The sequence below is a fragment of the Halictus rubicundus genome, chromosome 2 (assembly GCF_050948215.1).
Source record: "Halictus rubicundus isolate RS-2024b chromosome 2, iyHalRubi1_principal, whole genome shotgun sequence".
Lineage (NCBI taxonomy): Eukaryota > Metazoa > Arthropoda > Insecta > Hymenoptera > Halictidae > Halictus > Halictus rubicundus.
The window spans coordinates 27,679,721-27,699,545 of NC_135150.1; the positions used below are offsets into that span (position 1 = coordinate 27,679,721).

The 19,825-nt window shown below is 38.8% G+C and overlaps 1 protein-coding gene and 1 long non-coding RNA gene across 6 annotated transcripts in view; one reads left to right on the plus strand and one right to left on the minus strand.

The window, feature by feature from the left end:
- LOC143365874 (uncharacterized) overlaps positions 1 to 19,825 on the plus strand; it is a 501,730-nt gene that overhangs the window by 247,881 nt on the left and 234,024 nt on the right. The gene's annotated exons all lie outside the window — the stretch shown is intronic.
- The window catches only part of LOC143365807 (tyrosine-protein kinase Dnt), a 158,205-nt gene that overhangs the window by 84,103 nt on the left and 54,277 nt on the right, over positions 1 to 19,825 (minus strand). The gene's annotated exons all lie outside the window — the stretch shown is intronic.

Here is a 19,825-nt window from a genome sequence, read left to right on the forward strand (position 1 = left end):
CATAGAATTCAATAATGCCCTGTAGACTTGTCAAAACGTGGTTGGAGACGTAGTCGCAGGCTCGTAGCAGACAGTATAATTTGAAAAAGTATGACAATACGAACAGTCCGAGCAGAGAAAATTCAAGATACAGGACTCGCAGGCGATCGGACCGAAATGAATTCCATTGGTTTTCGAAATGCGGCCAAAATCGATTTCGCGGCTGGACCGGAAGCACCGATGCACGTATTCGATAGTAATCTTCGGTTTTTCTATAGGGTCGCCCTCGGTGGGGAAAAGGTAAACACAGGTGTAGGAGAGGGTAGTTTGTTACTATTGGCGATCGTGCGAGCGGATACAGCTCGGCAGCCGTCGTTTCCCATCTACCCCGCGATCACGAATCGAACTCGCGAGGAAGGACTATATTATGCATTCACTATCCCGAAGACGGTCTCTCTGCTTACTGTATACTTTAACATAATAAGATTGCATTATGCAGTATATACAAAATTTCCAGTTTAAACGCGGCCCACGTTCGAGCCTTAAGGTCTTGCCGGCCGGGCCGTTTAACTTTCGAAACTCCGCGGGAGTACACGAAAAGTTAACCGTCGCGAGATATCGTGTGTGATAACGGGACAAAGTTACGCGGGGGCACGATGGTAACGCGGATGCTACCGGAAGTTGGATTTTAAACAGTCGCTGCAAGTGATTCGGAGAATTCAATTATCATTTCATGCGCGCGGCGAAGTCGTTTCGGCGCTGCTTGTTGGGACCTGACGCGCGATTTTAACATACTAATTTCTGTTTCCGTTCGAATTTGTTAGTTTTCATCCGTTTGCGATTTCATTGGCCCTCGCGAGGCGGACATCTTTGATTAGATCCATTCGTGTACCTAGCAATTCTTGTTTTCGTATTTTCTAACCTATTTCTTGAGATCAACGTTCATCTTCTTGTTGGATGTACAAGGTGGAAGGATCTAGACATAGTTCGGGACCTTGGGTCAAAATGGACCCAAATTCCGCCATCCATGTTATTTTGACCATTCTTAAGTAGACTGACAGAGATTTTTGACTAGGTTTAGAGATTCATTTGTATTGTGACATGTCCAGATAAAACGAATTTTATCTTTAGAATTGAAAAGGGTTAAAATAGCATCCCCTATAATACATTTAAAATTTCTAGTTTCGCTTTCATCAGTTAAATTACTCTGATTTTGTAAGAATCTCTGGGAATGATATTTGGCACTTACGCGATAAGGTAGAGCGACCACGTTACCGACAAAAATAGGCGAAAAATGGTTTCACGCGCCTCAACTTTTCGTCCTCATACGAGAATATTTTTCGCCGGGAGTACGGTAACCCTCTTATACCGCGATTAATTTGTGCCCCGTTATAGTAAACGCAAAGTTGGTACAAATCGGATCAAATTCAATCAAATCTCATGCGAATCGCAATTTTTTGCTTCGCGTTGTAGCAGGATTTACTACACCTTCGTCTTTATCTTTGAAGTTTCCCAAGTCCGAGTAACAAGGACAGAGATGCTTAGGGGCCCGGTCTTCGTAGATTCGCGATAAGGTAGAGTGACTACATTACCGACAAAAAATGGTTTTACGTGCCTCAAGTTTTCGTCCTTACATAAGAATATTTTGTCGCTGGTAAAGGGCTCGATCGAAAGAGGAAAGTTCAATCCAGTCATGAGCTGACCAGATTATGCGGATATTTGGTAACATAAGCGTTAGAAGTAGGCCAAAAATTGACGATGCGCATGCCGCGGAATCCAAGCATTTGCATGCCATTGGATGAGTTTTCTCGATGAAATCGAGAGCAGCTAGAAAATATCTCCAGCTACAAATTGAGCTGTATTTTGTCTTGATTGATCTCGAAGAAGTAAAAATAGCAAAAAGCAAAAAGCAAATAGCAAAAATATATGAAAAAACATTGATTCGTAAGGACTTTAATGGTCACCATATCAAAGGATATTTCAACTTTATTGTCAGTAGTTGAAGCCAGGGCTGACCGACCTGCTGACTCTGCAAGAGTCGCGTGACTTGGCTCTTAATTCTTGATTCACTCATCAGAGTAAATCCGACTTTTCAAAAAAAAAAAAAAAAAAAAAAATAGTGAATTCATTGCTAATTCGTATCTAGAGAATGCCGACGCTTTCGTCAAAGAGAAGAATAAAATTGTGACAGTTTCGAAGAAGTACTCTAACAAGAAGGAATAAATCATCCCAAAGTGATGCGGGGGTTGGAGGATCGGTGTGGTTAGTCTTGTCAGGCTTAATCAATCAAACTTAATCAACGGGACGGGATCCCTTCGCTTAATTTCCCCGATCCAGGACCGGGAGAGGACACGGGTATCGGTCCCCGCAATTCTTCAGTGGCTCCACGGAAATTACAACGCGGCTGGACGGTCCGTCGGCGTTTGCGACGCGTTGCGACGCGTCGCGTCGCGTCGCGTCGTTGCGTCGGACGGTCGGGTTTCGAGCGATTATGTCGTATAATCCGCGGTGGGTGCGTTTGTCACGGACTAGGCGGCGTGTATACCGTTGGTGTCGGGTGTCTCTGTGGGTGATATTCCCTGTTATCCGAAACGCAGGGCTGTTATCCCACAGGACTTACCATACGGATGCGTCGCGTCGCACATCGAGAGGAGAGGAGGCCGAGCGTCGCGCGTTGCGTTGCGTTCGGAGGGTGCCAGGGCGTCAGGGTGGCAAGAAAGGACGAGGGGTGGTTCGAGGCGAAGGGTGTGGTCGCCGACCGACGGATTCACGCACCGGGGACGGACATTAATCATCTCACGTCACCGGCCTTGATCTCAGTGAATTTGCAATTAATTCGAAATTGCCGTCATCGTTGTGTCTCCAAGACAAGGCTCGTTTACACCGGCCCGGAATCGCACGGATTCGCTGGTACACTCCCTTACAATAATACCCTATGCATCGTATAAATCATTTTTATTATTTACGGACACGTTAAAATTTATTTTCTCATAGGCGTCACAATTTTTGAAAACTTGCTGTTATTTCTTCTCACTTGTTTATTTTCTCCATCGCTTTGCGTGAACATATAGCTCTCTAAACTTGCATACCGATATATAAATATTGTGTCAATTTTATACTCCAGAATAATCAATATTATTGTATCAGTATAATTCTGTATAATAATCAATATCATTGTGTCAATATTTACTATATTATATACAATTTTTTGGGGGGTCAATATAGACTACATAATAAATATTATATTCAATATTTTTACGTTAGTAGAATATCTAAATAATCAATTTTTTTAAAGTCAATATGTACTATTCAATATTTTTGAGTCCATATATACTATATTTTTAATCGTTGAAAGCAATTCTATTGCGATACCGATTTTTACAAAGTAACGACAATTGGAATCAATTTTTTTTAGATGGTTGCAGAAAGAAGATTTCTGCTTTCAGAAATCACCCAGGTTTTAATGGAAAGAAATTTTTCCAGCCCCCTCTCGAGTGTCTGCAACGTAATACTTTCCATTTCTGCTTATTTATGAGCTCCGCATTCGCTCAGCAATAAAATATAATAAATTTCGCAAAAGTGATTATAGTCACTGCTGCGACACACGTACAAATTACCGCATAAAAATGAAAATTTGCCCGCGCACAATGGTTTAATGAAAAGTTACATGTACGGACAACTCTCTTAATGTTTAATTAATTACCGGACCGGGACGTCCCGATTTGTACAAATATTTTAAATACGAACTCGGTGTATCAACGAATTTGTGTTGTAATTTACTAATGTCACGGGTAAATATTTCGTACAACGAAATAATGATATTCGAGATAATGAACGATAATATTACGAGTTACTTTAAATACAAGAATATAACATTAATAAATGCAATAATACGGATTACGGGTACGCAGGCGCGCGATATTAATGAATCCACGTCGCGATTCAGTGATATTATATAGTTCGCATTGTGCAACAGTGCGCGGATTTTCTAATTAAATTAACATGGAAATATCGCATTATGCAGACTTTTGAAAGAAACATTTCTTTCTCCCGTTCACTGTTGTAATTAATATTTCGAAGAATTACACAGCAAGATGAGAACGGCTGATCACGGTTCTGCGACACGAAACTAGAAAACGGATTTCGAACATTCATCACATGAAAATAATTTTTGGCCAATAATTATAATAACAATAATTTTTGGTAATTCAGTTTTGCGAATCATTCGATTAACAGTAGGTTCACGAAGCTCTAGAAGTGACTATTTTGCGTTACTTTATAAAAATAACAAGAACGTGCTGGCCACATTTTTAGCAATTTTTTTAAAACAATATGTACCCTAAGAAATAAATTTGCTAAATAATTTCGCATGTATGCGTCCTTAGAATCTTAATAATTTTAAAGAAATAAATTTGCTAAATAATTTCTCATGTATGCACCCTTAGAATCTTAATAATTTTGAAAAAATAAAATTGCTAAATAATTTCTCATGTATGCACCCTTAGAATCTTAATAATTTTAAAGAAATAAATTTGCTAAATAATTTCTCATGTATGCGTCCTTAGAATCTTAATAATTATAAAGAAATAAATTTACTAAATAATTTCTCATGTATGCGACCTTAGAATCTTAATAATTATAAAGAAATATATTTACTAAATAATTTCTCACGTCTGCGTCCTTAGAATCTTAAAAATTTTAAATTAAAAATATTAGGACCCATTAGAAATGTTAATATTAGAAATATAATATTAGAAATATTCGAAAAGGATATAAGAAATTGTTGGAATTTTTTTAATTGTGGAACCGATGCGAACATAAATTATCCCTGATAGGTGGTTAATAAGAGTTACCCAAAACTATGGCAAACGAGTGAAAATATTGTTACCCGATTTTGCGAAATATTCGTACGCGGGGTTACCAGGGGCGTTTTCGGGAACAAGGGGTAATTTGTCGCGAAAACAATAACGCGGTTAGGCTGTAACTTTTGGCTGGCGTTGTATGCGGGTTCGCACATGCGGCCGGGCTCCTGCGAGTGCCTATCGCGTGACGTAATAAATTGTTTGTGGTCTCAATTTAATTAATTAGCGGCTGGTCGCGTAAACGAGACCGGCTGCGTGGGAGGTAGTGATTAAAATGAAAAATGAACATTAGTCTGATAACGAGGATTCGAGTGGACTTTATGCGGAGTTTGTTGTAAAGGGATGAGCGGAGGGCAGGAGGGTAGACAAGTGGTAGTTCCGTATAATTTGATACGAAACTGTTATTCTCTATTGGTAGTCTGAGAGAGGGGGGGGGGTTGCGGGGGTAGTTCGAGGGGAGACCGGCCCCGATATGCTTTATGCGATCGGGAATGAACGATGAATTATGGCTGCGAGAGAGTTTTATTATTGTTAGATTTATTGTGCCCGAGCGCGGCGGTTACGCGCGCTTCGAGGTATTAATTTTCAGCTCGTCCGGTTGATTTAATTAGTCGCCGGGGCTCCAAGGTAGAACGTGTTCGATTAAATCGTCCGGTAATGTCACTTTGCGTTTTACATTTGCCAATATGTGTACTGGTTTAATGAAGATAATAGTATTAGCGACGTAGGACGACAGCCCGTGGAAAGCTCGAGTCAAATTGTAGTTGAGAGAACTTTACAAATATCGGATTCGCGTTTAGTGCTCGCGTGTTAATAACATTTGCATACGGGACACCGGTGTGGGTACGTGCGTGCGTGTGTGTGCGCGCGCGCGCGCTTGATCTAACCGTTTTCCCCCGGAAATAGTGAAACAAACTCTGTGATTATCGACGTCCCGCTGGAATCCGCGATTTATCGTTTAACCCAGAAATCGGTGCAAATATTTGCGGACACGCGAATATTGTAATTCTAAAAAGAACGCAAGATATTTTTTGGTATTAGCTGCTGTGCGAAATTAAAAATGGCCGCTAAGTTACGATCGAAAAATTGCTCAATCTTTGCGAGGTCATTGTGAGGGGGAGGACTTTTCTTTATAGAGTTACTACGAACCGAATATGGAAAGAATATTTTTTCTATATTTTAACTATTTTAACTATTTCTTTTCCATATTTTTTCATACACTTTTTTACAAAATATATGTTGGAATGTTCAAATTACGCGCCATTCCAGAAAATTCGTGGACCTTCTTTCGTTCGTTTCTTTTTTTTTTTTGCGAACGCTGTTTTCAGAGTGTACTTTTTTCCGCGTGTCTCTTGTACGGCGTGCGCGTGCTTTCTTTATATATATTCAATATGTAATAACTTTATTTAAAATTATCTTAATAAATCCATTATTCAAAAACTAACAATATAGAATTAAACTTAGAAGAAGAATTTTAGTAAAGAGAAATGCTTGACTTCTCGCCAAGAGACAATTAGCTTCCTCACATCGCCTACTTATTTTTAACAAGGTGCAAACACTCCTAATTAAGTGCAGAACTTTTTAAGCCTCTTACTCCCTCACCACAACGAATTTATAAATTTAAAGAACTAATTAAGATAAGATAAGTTTGGAAAGTTAAAATTCAACGTCGGTGCAACACACCCCTTTTGTCTAATTAGGAATAATTTAAGCAATTCAAATTTTCCATCTAGACTATGGTGTGTATGGGTGGTCCGAAAGTCACTGACCATTTAAAATTCGAATTTGTTTATGTTAGAGTAAATGTGAATTTTTAAAAAGTAAAGCGGCTATTCCATTTTGAAGTGCAGTGAATTCTCGATGTATGTCAACAACACGGATCTTGCCAGTGTCATGTATCGTGCAGGAAACTAGCCTCTCGGTAGTGGGGATAATTTCGCGACGTTTATCATCCAGGCCTTGGCGACATATATAGAGAAATCACTGTAGTCTAATAACGTTTGGGCCATCCTGTATTCAAATAAAATCCTAGGAAACTTTTAATAGAAAATAATAACTACCCCAATTAATTCCAGTATCGAATAATGAAATTTGCTATAGTTGGTCAGGAAACAAGCGTTCTATGTAAGGACACTTTTCGGGGAATTTCTGCGCGGATCCGTTATTAGTTCGTTATCGTGAGGCTCGCGTTAAAATCAAGGGTGGCTTTTGGTGGATCATCAGCCACGTTCAACTGCGATAAGACAGGGGTTGCGAGGGGGCGTGCACTTTCGTACAATGGGGTAGAGTCGATCTAGGCTGCAGTAATATCCTTTTTTTGGTCGAAAGTACGCCCCATCAAGTGCCGATCGTCCTCACGAGACCGATGGTGTTACAAGTAATTGTCGCCCTGGGGTGGCTTGGCTCGATTCACCCCACGTTCCTCTTGCTCCGCCACCCCCATCGGGAAGCGAGACGGAGAACGGCGGAACTGTACCAACGAGAAGTTTCAGGAAGACGGAAAGTGCAAAAAGCGCCCTGTTTAAAAAATAAATGGGAAAATGATGAAGTGAAGCGAAGATTCACGAAAAAAGACAATAAGGGTAAGAAAATAAGGGTGGAGGAGGAAACACTCCTGATATTGGAGATCGAACAAAAAGCGTTCGAAGAAGCGACGATGCTGTTGGCCAATCTTTTCACCGAATTCACGTCGAGTGAATTTGTTAGGGTTTTACAGTCTTTTCTCGATATATGTCCCAAATATCTAGACTATAAAAGTCCCAGTACTATCCCCACTGCCGTGGGATATAAGTCGTGGGCACTTTGTATTTTTGACTTAGCAGTATTATAGCCAGTATCAAGACGCATTCAACGACCTGGTGTACCATGACCTTCGGATGACCTTGAAGGCAAAGAAATGAAAATTTCAACAAGAAATGACAGTGTTATGTGGGACACCCTGTATGTCGAGAAAGTAGTTTATCTTCTGTCGTCGTGTGTTAGCGTTGGACGTCTTTTAAAATTATAAGTGCACAAAAATATTCCATTATGACAAAAATGAGTAAATTAAATTGAAATCGGTGAAAATAAGAGAATTAGAAAGGGTTGTAATTTTGTCGAATGATTACATTTATTAAGAAAAGGAATAGATATACAGGGTGTCCCACGCAACACTTTCCACGATTTTTCAAGTACTTGCGATAATCTGACAAACAAATATTTTCGACAAAAGTTGATCAGTTTTCGATTGACTATACATTGCAATAAAAAAAGTTCGAGAAGAATATATTATAAATTATATTTTAGTATTATCAAGGTCACCTTCATTTTTTTAAATGGCACTTTGTATTTTTGACTTAACAGTATTATAGCTGGTATCAAGACGCATTGCCAGTATCAAGACGCATTCAACGACCTGGTGTACCATGACCTTCGGATGACCTTGACGGCAACGAAATGAAAATTTCAACAATAAATGACAGTGTTATGTGGGACACCCTGTATGTCGAGAAAGTAGTTTATCTTCTGTCGTCGTGTGTTAGCGTTGGACGTCTTTTAAAATTATAAGTGGACAAAAATATTCTATTACGACAAAAATGAGTAAATTAAATTGAAATCGGTGAAAATAAGAGAATTAGAAAGGGTTGTAATTTTGTCGAACGATTAAATTTATTTTAGGAAAAGAAATAGACGCAGCACCTGCATCGTGCAATTAGGGAAAGTTAAGATGCATGACAGTCGTCCAGCATGCTCGCAAAAATTGCAATTGCCTGAATTTCAACGTTCTGTAGGGCCGTTCGTCATCACCGAATTGTCGGACGCACCCGATTCCAATTTTTCGTGCATCACACGTCCATTCCCGTGTGCCATCCTCGCTTATTAGTTTCAGATAGAATTTAAGGCCACCCCGTAGAGGAAGGGTAACACACGAGTGGCAAAGGGAGGAACTCCCCGGAATTGTAGAGTAAAACGCCCTCTCGCAACCCCGGTTGCTGTAGCCGTAGCTCGGGGGGGAAAAAAGTGGCGACGAACTTACGCCTAACAAGAGGATGATTCACAAATCATCCCCAATTCCGCGGCCGCCGAGCCGTGCCCCGCCGATGGGAAACTTCGTTTCAGTTTACACGCCCTGTCCAGGGGGTGGGGGTGGGGGGGGGGGGTGGCAACCGATAACTTTCTTTTTGCTCGCCTGGCTGAATTGAAAACAAAGAAAGAACGAAAGGGCCAAACAGGACAACTCGATTCCGGCTTGTTTCTGGAATCCGAAGGTTAATCGAGGGTGCTATCATTGGAAATTTAGACCACTCCCTCCGCCCCCTCCCCGCCCCTCTCCTTTTGTTTGTTTCGCCGGGCGCATTCTTGCCGAAGAGCTTCCTTCCGACCGCGTTTCTTTCATTGCGAACTTTGCACTTTCGAAACTCCGTTAGAAAGATTATGGGAAGAAGGTTATTTATTATCGAGTTCCTCCGGGAAAGCAATGATATTTTCCACCGTGATGGAATTTATGATGTTGCGATTTGCTGGAACGAGGAGATCGAAAGGTTCACGGTGAAAAAATCGCAGAATTATTTACACGCAATTATTGGACTGCAGAGCTTTATGCAGAATAAAAATTGCATAAATTGTGCGACACAGGAGCCGAGCGAAAATTTCATTCTTTCTTTCATTATTCTAATCAAGTAATACATTGATACTTTTAAATTCTTTTAATCGGTATACTGTTTCAAATGCAGCAACACATTTATGTGATAAATGCATGAAATTTGCAGACTAGCTATCACTTAACCAAAATATTCCATTAAAAACGACATCGACGACCTTCAAACAATAAATTTGAAAAATCGTTTGCTCACCGCAATATTTATCCCCTCAAACACAATCATGTTTTCCTCTACAAGTTTGTCTCATCACCAATAAGAAACAAAATATTTGAGGTTTCCATTACTGATTATTTTTAACGATTTATTATCTTTAGCAATTTTCGTTATACGTATCCAAAGAAATTACGCTATTAAATTATTCTCAACAATTGTCAATCAAAAAATTCGGAACCCTTTACTGCAACCTGTATGTTATCGCTAGACTGTGGATTGTATGCATTTAGGACAAAAACTGAGTAAGTATAGCAGTGGACAGATTAACCCCTTAACTTGTACGCTCGAGTTAATTCGAGCGCGCTAAACAGACCAAACTATTTCATTTGTTTTTTATGCTGCTATAATTTTTCACACTCGAATATAATCGAGAATTGAAAATAACAATGCGAAAGCAAAGAAAAGAAATCGTTTTATTGATATTTATCATTTACATGGGATTGTAAGCTATAACGCTTATTTATTCAACAATAAAATATAGCCTTTTTCCATGGAACAAAAGCGTAGTATATAAAACATTGATTTTTTTGCACGGTTTTTTTCCAAAAAAACTGTGCGTTAAGGGGTTAAAAATATTTAAGAATATTAATATATTAGTTTCAGCTTATTATAGTAATTAAAAGAAGGAAGGAATTTCTGCTTGGCTCCTGTTTCTCGGAATTTTTATTTTGCACGAATACCTAGTTGTCAGAAAAATCAATTTTTAGACCCGGACGACCGATTACGTCACCCGCCAATGATTACGTCACCCATCCTCGCGATAAGAGCAAATGAAATCGCAGAAATCGTTCCCTGGTTTAGCGTCTGCTCGATTTAACAAAAATTGGTCCAGGTGGCGGATACCATTGGGAATCCACCGGGCCGGTAATAAACGTCGGCTCGCAATAAATCTGGTTTCGGCGAGAAAACCGCGGCGTCCGAACAAGGACGCCATTTACGGGTGTCAGATAAGCATCGATGAATCCTCGTTGAATCTCTGCGAGCGGATCGTTGCGCGCTTGCTTCGGGGGTCGATCGTTTCCCAGATAAAAGAAACAAAGTGTCGTGACTCACGAGACTTTCTGGTCCGGATCGGATCAGATTAGTCGCGGGGCAATTCTGGAGTATGCTGGAGATCGCACGGGATAAATATGGATCGAAACGGTGCGATAACTTCCCGAATAATTTTCTTCGCGATCGAAATCCTGTTGCGAGGGCCAGTCGAGCACGGTTTGTCACCGATCTGGGCTACGAACTGCAAGAAGGTGAATCCACGTGAAAAATAAGTCAAAAAGAATAATGTTTTTTCGTTTTGGAGAAAATCGAGCTTGAAAATCCAGCGAATACGCGTGCTATTGGATAGGAGTCGGCTGAGGCGTCTGGTCATGACCTACCGATTCTACTTCCTGCTAATAAAGTGATTTCTCTGTATATGTCGCCGAGGCCTGGATGATAAACGTCGCGGAATTGTCCCCACTACGGTGGCAAGACCCGTGTTGTTGACATCAGGATGTTCATTTTAAAGAGAAGTGGAGCGAGGCATACTTATACTGCGAGAAAATTTGTAATTTCTTTATAACTGTAACAAATTTTCATAATAGCACTTCCTAAAATGCCTGCCCAAATATTTATTTTTTCCAGCCATTGAGTATTACTTTCTCTAATAAGATGTGGATTTTCGTCACCCCAATAACGACAGTTATGACGATTTACAGGATCGTTTAAGAAAAGAGTGTATTCGTCACTAAAACAAATGTTTTTAATTAGATTAGGAGCGACGTTGATCATATTTGACCATTCCTCACAAAACTCAAACCGCCTGTCAAAGTCATCTTCCAATAACTTTCGATGCAACTGCATTTTATAAGGACGAAACTTGTTATGTTTAAGTAATTTGTGCACAGATCCCACTGATACTTACCATTGAAACTTGTCAGAACAGCTTCTTTTATGAATTTTGGCTGGTTTCTTTTTAAATTTGTCACCGATCCTGTTTCCTTAAACTTTGCGACTAATTGTAACACGTACGTGTGAGAAACATGCGTATCAGGGTCCATAATAAAAATTATTTCTACTCGTTCTTCTAAAGAGTACACCATTTTATACAATTAATTGTACCACGATATAGTATCTCTCATTACGATGATTCACACTTGACTAAACAGTACAATCTTGTATTGAAAGACACACAACATGAACAAGAGATCAATAGAGGACAATTTTGTTTTCAAACAGTACGTGCTAGAACAACTGGAAAACATCAACGATTTGCGTCAAACAATTTTCCACAATGCCTTGCTATACTTCTGTTTAAATATCTCCGGAACTAATGCGCGGACAAAAAAATGTGCCCTACAAAAATTGCTGGTCTTTTTAGGTACAATAAGATCCCATAATAAAAGATATAGGTTTCCGTTTGAAAAACAAAGTTGACCTTCAAATGACCTTGAAAACACAGTTTTATCGTATTCTCTCGCGAAGAAAGGGATTTTTATTTCATTTATATTATATTATTTGACAGTAGTTTTAGGTACTATCGTACAAGGTCTGGTTTAACTGACCCCTCGGTGTCCGATGAAAAAGTTTTCCACCGTTCGGCGGTAAATGTTAGCGGCGGAGGGTAAGTGTAATTGAGATCGGTCAATTTTCCAGGAATACGGATAAGCTCCAATTGCCGCGGAAAATCTGGACTCAAATGTTACGTTTCCCCGGCATTGATTGGATGAGACCTCGGCCGATCGAGCGGAGAATTTTCCGCGATCGCGTTTTGAATTCCATCGCATTTTCCGTCCCATCGTGTCGAACGATTCGGATGTAAATTATCGTCCGTGATTTTCTCTCGGATCCCCTTTTCCCGATTCTTATTTCAGTTACAATTTTGCGACGAGACAGTTTCGCCTTTTCCAGGGCCGCGCGAGAATTGCGATCGACGGATAAGGAAAGTTTTATTGAAAGCGTCGGCGAGAGTGATAATAGCAATAATTGGATTTGCAGATTTTACGACCGCCATACCCGAAAATTTCACACCCTACAATACGTACCCCATATTCCCGGCCGGTTCCTGTTCCGTTATTTTTTTCTATTAAATCTTTAGCAGAACGATGACTACGTTTTATTTCACTTTTCTTTTTCGACGCGATATCAAGCCGCAGAATTACGAATTTATGTAAAATGGAATTTTTATTGGACTGCAGAAGTTTATGTTGGCTTCAGGAATTTAATAAAACCGAAATTGCGAATGAAGTTATTAACATTTTCATTTTGAGCGTGACATGAAACGATGTTCTATTTTATTCCCGTTCGCCTGTATTAATATGAACAGTGGATCCAAAAAATATCTAAAAATAAAATTTCCGATTATTGGGAAATTGACGACATTTAATCTGTTGTAGTTTCGTGAAAAACAATCGTACAACAATGAACTTGGACTCGTTTTAAAGCTTGGAGATTCTACCTCCGCGCACAATTATTCGATTTTCTTCTAAGATGTTTTTCCTAAAAATCGGGAAACTAGAAAACAGTATAATTTTACTGGGAGCGAAAATATTAAGGTAGAAATAATGTAGATTTTATAATGTTAAAATAATACCATGAAACTAGAAACGAATAGAATTAATAGAATTAATAGAATTCGTGTGCTCCCGAAAAATGGCCCCATAAAAAATCCTAGTATAATAATTTACTCACTCTTGCTCTACATTTTAAATCAACAAATTGATGTTCCATTTATAAGGTCTCATTTTAAGGAAATACGTATCACAATACCAACAGAAAAATAGTAAGTTTCCACCCTGAGAAACTTGTGAGTGTGAAAATAAATTCTGTAGGAATATGGAAGATCACAGTGATTAATGGTGGAAGGTACGAAATAGTGATTTTGCAGGAAGCTCCGCAATCGAATGATAATGTACAGAACGGGAAAGTTAGGGCAGTCCTTTGGCGTAACGACATCCCATCCGAATGGCAACAATGTTACCACGGAATGCGACCGGGAAATTTGTCGAATTCTCGAATCTCGACTCGCAGAGGTACGCCGGTTGTCGATGGCCCTCCGCCGTTACCTGTCGTCCTCCAGTAAAATGGCGGGGCTGCGTGACGTCCCCGTCGAAAGGGGTAGTTGCAGATACGCGAGAACACCGTTTCGGTAACGGTTTATTGTTGCGGGAGCCGGGACAACGAGCCACCTTATCCCGCGGGAGCATTCTCCATCCACCATGTCTCGTTATCTCTTGGATTTCACCGTAGGTTCGTTAACCGCGAAATCTCTCCATTCTCGCGGTCACGAAAACCCCGTTCCGCCTTATCTTCTTTGCTCGAAGACAGTCCCTGGCGCCCCACGGCTACCCTATCGCGGACCCAGATAAAGTAAAACAGGAATTAGCGTTATGAACCAATTCCCGTAATGGATGAACCCTTGTTTGAAAACTTGTTCCCGAGGAAAATGCCGCAGCCATTAATTTGACGATTTGATTCTATTTAGCTTGACGTTACGCCGCCCCGGCGGATTGGTATTATGGAAATGGGCGCCGTGGAAAAATTAGCAGACTTTTAGCAGATTTTTGACTTTAATATAATGGGAAATTTTCAGTTTTTGATATTTCAAAATTTCAGATATTAGGCATTTTAAAATTAACAAATCTGAAAATAGTGAAAACTTGATATTGAGATGTTAAGTATTTATTCAGATATTAAGTATATAAAATTAACAAATCTGAAAATAGTGAAATATTGATAATATTGACAATTTCGATTGTTTAATATTTCAATATTAACAAATTTGAAAATATTGAAAATTCAGAAACTAACAAATCTGAAAATACTGAAAATTTAAAACTGTACCTAATCTGAAAATATTGAAAATTTAGAAATTACCAAATCTGAAAATATTGAAAATTTAAAAATTAACAAATATAAAAATATTGGAAATTTCAAAATTACTAAATTTGAAAATATTGAAAATTCAGAAACTAACAAATCTGAACGTACTGAAAATTTAAAAGTGAACCTAATCTGAAAATATTGAAAATTTAGAAATTACCAAATCTGAAAATACTGAAAATTTTAAAATTAACAAATATGAAAATATTGAAAATTTAGAAATTAACAAATCTGAAAATATTGAAAATTTCAAAATTAACCAATTTGATAATATTGTCCATTTCAATTATTAAATATTTCAAAATTAACAAACTTGAAAACATTGAATCGGGATACTATAACTTTTACGCTCCTGAAATAATATTTTTAACGTCTGATAATCTTATCAATTGACTTCCATCTGTATTTTTTTCTAAATTTCGAAAGATGAGTAATTTTCTCCTTTCATTTAATGAAATATTTAAAAACGACAAAATTCTATAAACAAGTCTTATAAACGCGCGTACTTGAATAAAATATTCAAGCAACTTGAAGAATTAATGATATGTAATCTTCTTACATTAACGTCGATTCTCGAGCACGTAATAGCGACTTATTAATACTAAAGCGTTTTAAAATACGAGCACCCTTATATCCTTGCCAGCGGAAGAGTAATATTATCACTGAAAACTCATTTTCCGTGAGAGGCTTTTAAAGCGAGCATAGAGACTTCTATTTCCAGTGCAATTAAGTTCACTGAAGAGCAGCTACAAGGAAAAGTATGTTCTATTTCATTGAACTGATCAAAGAATATTTAATGGATATCAGGACGAGCTTCTATACAAAATAAATGGTAACCTAAACATCTTTCAGAAGATTGCAACTAAAACCAACAATTTCTACTAAACAATTTACTGCATCAGCAAGAATAAAACTACACACAGAAAAATGGTTCTAGTCGCTCAATACATAAATATTACATCAACAAGACAACAATTCTCCAAATTCACTCGACACTACAAGTTAAAAATAATACTATTTGTATAGTAGGGTAAAACAAACTGGAGTGAAATAGAAATTAATTTATTCTCTTAATAGTTTTAATGGTCTGGAAATTAATGTGACAGTATTTTTAAATTTTTCTAATGTTAAAATCGCTAATAATGTGAAATTACTATCTGGTGATAAGAAAATCTTTAAAAATTGCTAGTACCTTCTAAATAGTTTTAAAAATTGTTTTCATATTTATACCGACAAAGTGACAAAATTGCTACAGATTTCTACTTTCCAGCATGCTTACAAATTGATAACAAATTAAGTCAGAAAAATATGCAACTCTGCAGTACAATGTTATTGAACGTCGTGGAAATTGATATACAGGATAACCTGTACATTGCAGCTTTCTTAAACCTCGGAGCCTAATGAATTTCTCAAACCGCATGACATCCTCGTATACGTACACGCTTCTCGCGTTTCCCTGCGAGCGGCTCGCCTAATCAAATTACAAATTAATCGACACCCCTTCGGATTCGCCTGTCCAACAAATAACACGGCGCTTATCGCGTGCATAATGGTTTCCTTCACGCAACGTACGTACGGTTAAAGAACATCGTATTCAATTACCGCTAATAAGCACCGGCACCCCTGCCACGTCGCTCAAGACACTCAGCCGACAATTACTCAACCCGGCAATAAAGTCGAGGTCGGCCCCTCGTCAGAAATTAATACGGAATTCGTGGTAACTGAAGCGCGTAACGACAACCGCGTAGCCCTGATTTCCTCAGCGTTCCATTGTTCGCAGGGATGCGTGTTTCTCGAAACATTTTCCTGCCACCATAACTGTGTTTCCAACGGAACACGTTTTCTTCAAACGATTTCTACGAAAACTGGCACAAAACATCCGACATCCAAAAACTGCTCAACCCTTAAATGCATGAGTGGGGTTCGCAAAGGACCTCAGTGTTGGATTTTGTGTTAACATTTTTAGCCGCGCCATTTTTAGTTTACAGAAATTTTACAGTTTTACTGAAAGTTTACAGAAATAAATTGTTGCTGTAATCAAAGTTAGCAAGGAATTAGGTAAGTGGGGTCCTCAATGGACCCCATGTATGCATTCATGTTCCTAATATTTAGTTTACCTATGCACTGAAGGGTTGACACTAAATTGTGCCACGTTCTGGATTTTTCATTTGACAATTTTTGAAATTACAAAGACGATTTCATGAGCAATAAGAACCGCGTAACGTCTAAATAAATTAAATCTTGATATTTTTATAAGGCAACATGTACCTGTTACATTCATAGCTCGGTACGTTTAGTGTTAACACGTTCGCGGACGTGAATGCTATAGCATTCATTTCCATAGTGATGCAAAATGGCACGAATGTTATAGCATTCAAATTTTAAAGCCAATTTTTATTCCTTTAATTTTATACAACCTGAAGTTTTTGTAATTAATATACATCTCAAAGTAATGACCAACTGTCATTACTAATGACGGTTAACTTATTATTATGGTTCATGTCTAATCAGATTTCGGACAGTACAACTAGATTCAAGAAAAATTGTCTATTTTTGCAGCTCGCTGAAATTTTTACTGTCCGTGAACGTGTCAACACTAAATTGTACCACCGGTTAAATGACCGGTTCTGGATTTTTTATTTGACAATTTTTGAAATTACAAAGACGCTTTCACGAGCAACGATTCAATAAATATCTTTAGTAGAGCACGCATTGGATTAAGAACCGCGCAAAGTCTAAATAAATTAAATCTTGTCATTCTTATAAGGCAACACGTACCTGTTACATTTATAGGAAAAATTTTTGACATCTAAATCGCGATAATTTCGCGAAAACGAATAGTAAAACCGTCAGGCTGGATTCTTTCCAAAGTTTGAAGCCTCCACTTTCGCAAAATTTTTACAAATGCTAAAAATTTTCAAAAATTTTTCAAAGGAAAATGTTCCCTCGTACGACCTCGGGAACCACCCCTTTCGAGGAAGTGAAACATTTCGGGACAGTACGTTTCCTGGTAAAAAAGAGGTCGCAAAGTTTCGGATCAATTGCGCGCGAGAAATGGCGGAATAACATCATCCGTCGCGTGAAAGATGTGACAAATCGAGGGAGGGATGAGGGTTCGAAGCTATCATAAAACGGCACAATTTCTTCGATTGCTCGAGAATATCGTCGGTGTCCATTGGAGTCGTCAGTGAAGGAATTTCGAAATTTGTTCGATTGTCTTCGGCAGCTCATTGAATTCGTTGCTGGGGCGAGGGGATGAGGGGAAACACGACTTTTCGCGTTTTCCCTCTTGCCGGTGATCGTGTTCCGTAGGTTCCCGATGGGCGCACTCGGTTTCCTTGGTGACCGAAGGGAACGCCGAACCGCACACGGTTTCTATCAGCCACCCTTTCCTCCTTCTCCCTTTCGAATACTGGCTGTTTGTATTTGATATTGATAGAGTATTGATACAGCCCTCCTGTAACCCCTTTGTTCGACAAGCCTCCGCCCTCTGCACCCTCCCGCTCTCCCTTTACACCCCCGTCCCGCGTCCTCTGCGCCCCTTTTACACCCTCTACTAGCCCCGGTGGTTCGCGAGCCACCGTGACGGGTCTCGGGGTGCACGAGCCTGCTATGAGTTACCATTTCGGCCGAGTCACGTGTTTACTTTGTTCCGCATTGTTGCACCTCGCTAATGGGCGGTGCAAGCATTTTCCCCGGACACCCTGTATGGTTATGCGCCCCGGTGTGTATCGCGCGCCCCGAAAGGTCGTTAGAAGCTGCGGAATGGACGGATCTCTTTTAGGGAGCGAGCGCGAACATCGGCGACCTGCTCGACGAGGAACAACCTCGAAGGGAACGGTGTAATGGAGTGGTGAGCGAGACTGCATATTACACCTGAGATACTACATTTTTGTTCGCCTCTACTTTCTCGCGGTGCGCCACGTAATTTATGACGTCGGTGCATCGATTTCGACCCCCTTGGGACGTATACAGCCGAGAACAAAATTGACGAACCAGAGGTAACATTTTCTCATAAAATTTGTGCACTTATTAACGCTAAACCTACACCGAGTCTTGAAAGTAGATGGTACACGTTGTTATTTGCATTTTGTGCGGTTCGTGTTCTAATACAATATCGGCTAATGCGACTGGTCATGACCTACCGATTCTACTTCCTGGAAATACAGTGATTTCTCTATATATGTCGCTAAGGCTTGCGTGATAATCGTCGCGGAATTATCCCCACTACCGAGAGGCCTCGGACGCCGAGTGTCTTCTGCACGATTCATGACACTGGCAAGACCCGTGTTGTTGACATACATCGAGAATTGACTGTACTTCAAAATGGAATAGCTCTTTTATTTTTTAAAAATTCACATTTACACTTTCATAAACAAATTCGAGCTTTAAATGGTCAGTGAATTTTGGACCACCCATATACACCGTACTCTGGAAGAAAAATTTGAATTGCTTAAATTATTCCTAATTGGACAAAAGGAGTGTGTTGCACCGACGTTGACTTTTAACTTTCCAAACTTACAATTAGCTTATCTTAATTTTCCTCGTCGTCCGAGGAAAAATGATTAACCCACAAAATATTATTACTGAAACTCGTTGGCGACTCGACCCAACGAGGTTTGGTATATTCTGGTATATTTTGGTATATTCTAGTATATTCTGGTATATTATGGTATATTCTGGTATATTTTAGTATATTCTGGAATATCCTAGTATATTCTGCTATATTTTGGTATATTCTAGTATATTCTGGTATATTATGGTATATTCTGGTATATTATGGTATATTCCGGTATATTTTGGTATATTCTAGTATATTCTGGTATATTCTAGTATATTCTGGTATATTTTGGTATATTTTGGTATGTTATGGTATATTCTGGAATAGTCTAGTATATTCTGGAATATCCTAGAATATTCTAGTATATTCTAGAATATCCTAGAATATTCTAGTATATTCTGGTATATTCTGATATATTCTGGTATATCCTAGTATATTCTGGTACATTTTGGTATATTTTAGTATATTCTGGTATATTATGGTATATTCTAGTATATTCTGGTGTATTCTAGTATATTCTGGACTATCCTAGTATATTCTGGTATATTTTGGTATTTTCTAGTATATTCTGGACTATCCTAGTATATTTTGGTATATCTAGTATATTCTGGTATATTCTGGTATATTATGGTATATTCTGGTATATTCTAGTATATTCTACAATATCCTAGTATATTCTGGTGTATTTTGGTATATTCTAGTATATTCTGGTA